The sequence below is a fragment of the Anarrhichthys ocellatus genome, unplaced genomic scaffold (assembly GCF_004355925.1).
Source record: "Anarrhichthys ocellatus isolate YVR2014 unplaced genomic scaffold, GSC_Weel_1.0 scaffold7497, whole genome shotgun sequence".
Taxonomy (NCBI): domain Eukaryota; kingdom Metazoa; phylum Chordata; class Actinopteri; order Perciformes; family Anarhichadidae; genus Anarrhichthys; species Anarrhichthys ocellatus.
This window is the reverse complement of record NW_022287471.1, coordinates 1-2,239: the sequence shown is the minus strand read 5'-3', so window position 1 is coordinate 2,239 and position 2,239 is coordinate 1. Positions and strand designations below refer to the sequence as shown.

At 34.9% G+C, this 2,239-nt stretch overlaps 1 long non-coding RNA gene across 1 annotated transcript; it reads left to right on the top strand.

Moving 5' to 3' along the window:
* The first annotated feature begins 908 nt into the window (after positions 1–908).
* On the top strand, positions 909–2,218 carry LOC116380519 (uncharacterized). The gene is made up of 3 exons (XR_004212570.1): positions 909–1,102; positions 1,670–1,891; positions 1,999–2,218. It is a non-coding gene; the product is annotated as an uncharacterized LOC116380519 (long non-coding RNA).
* Positions 2,219–2,239: the final 21 nt, after the last annotated feature.

The window sequence follows — 2,239 nt, the reverse complement described above, 5'->3', positions numbered from 1 at the left end:
CTACTTCCTGTTAACACAGACGCACTGGTTTAGCTCAGTGGTTACTTCGAATCATTTCTCTTGAAGAGGATCCGACTCTCCTCCCGTCCGCGGGATTGAACCCCGGGCGCTGTCCAGTGTTTTATTTTGTTGTCACTAACATTTAATATTTCCTCTGCAGCTGTATTTAAATCATACAATCTGATGTCACAGTGAATGTTGTGAAGAATGCGTGACACTAAAATGCCGTCAGATGTCCAGCTGATCGTGAATCCTCTCGGCCTGCATTCTTTCTTTTTTTATAAAGACGCTTGCAAGATTGAGGTTTTCCGGTTGTAAAATGTCAAAATAAAGCATTTCCAAAATGTTTATATTACAGTAAGTTGTTCAATATATTTAAGAAAATGAGTTTCTTTGTATTGTTCTGTCAGAGCAACCTGCCATTCAAAGGATATCAAAAATCTAAATCAATCTATAGCTTCATATTGCACATATAGATGAGTCAGCTATATTATGGGGAAGTATTTATGCACATACAAGGAATTTTACCCAAATATTATGTACACAAGTACTGGAAAATATAGGTAAATATAATTAGTTTATAAATAGATACAAAAAAGTAGCAATGACCAGCAGTAAAATATGAATTTTATATAATTTATTTCGGGTTTTTGAATCCTTCCGTCAATGATCCGTCAATTAGTGTTCCTGAACGCCCCATCTCCACCAAATAAATGCGACATTATCGACCACAGACTTTGGGTCAGATATCTGTATTTCGTTGCTTGATTAAAATCTATTTTCAGAGAGTTATCACCTGATCTGGAATCAGGATTATTATAATTTCCTGTCGCGCATGCGTACAAGGCGACATCCGACGCTGTGCTCTGTTGACAAATATCAGGGGGCGGGACCACTGCAGCGTAAGTAGATCTTTGTTCATACTGCAGCGTATTCTACGTAATTCAGCACTTTGTGTGTATTTTAGCTCTTTTAATATAATTTGAGATTTGCTTGTATTTGCTTTTGGCGGGAAACTGCGCTCACAAAGTTACCGGAAATTTGGAAAGTGCTTCGTTGAACATCTGTAAAAAGAAAACCGCTGTAATGTAGCAGAGAAAAGGTAGGATCCGGGCCAAGCAGGATAAAATGAGATGTGTGACTTCCGGTGCGGATCAGCAAATTAAAATAATAATAATTACTTTATTTATATAGCACCTTTCAAAGTGCTTTGACAGACAAAGCAGCAAAAGCAAGGAAATAATATCAATAACAGAAAGCTCAGTGAGACAGTCCATACGATACAAATAAACTAATAAATAAATAAATAAAATAATGTGTATATATATATATATATATATATATATATATATATATATATATATATATAGATCTATATATATATATATTTAGTAAAATAATTAAGTAAAATCAACAAATAAAAATAAAACAGAAAAGCGACGACATCACCTAAAAGCCAGTCTTTACAAATGTATTTTAAGAAGTACGTGTTTCATTTTCCTTAAAGATGTTTTGAGTTAAAGCGCACAAAAGTCAATAATCCAGACTGCATGTTTGAATTATATTAATTAAATGTCATAATACTGTTTTTCCATCACACACCAGAACGCCCTCGCAACTCTTTTGTTGTTGTTCGATACGCTCTAAACGTGATGCTTTTATTTTGAAGGCGCACACAGACAGTTTCCGTGGCCACCCGTGGTAACATCCGGATACTTGACTCAGCTCGGCGAAGCCTCACGACTAAAGCGACCAAAACAAGCCGGTTTTCAGACGATCAGGTTCATCTTTGTCGCTGCTCGATGTTGTCGATCAAAGTCTTAAACTCATGAACTTGTTTCTTCAGTCTGAGGCGGTCTCCTCGTGCAAGACTGTCGGCAGACATGAAGAGGTGAGTGGTGACGTCAACGGTAACTGCACGCGCCATTGTCAACTAATACCATTTATTATTTATTATTATTATTTAATTTAACTATAATATGTTTTTAATTTGTGCAGCCAACAGAAAAGCCTTGAACCAGATGAGAGTGTGACTGTCAACGAGGAAGGTAAACATATTATTAATTAATGTCACTATTTTAACTGTGTTATCTAAAGTTATTTAATATGTACCAATTTAATTTAATATTTTACTTCTTTCACAAGTCAAACAGACTGTTTTCAGTCTAGCAGCTGTCTTTTATTTGATATATTTTTAAATATTATTCTTGTATTTTTTTCTTGTTTTATTCTATTTTAG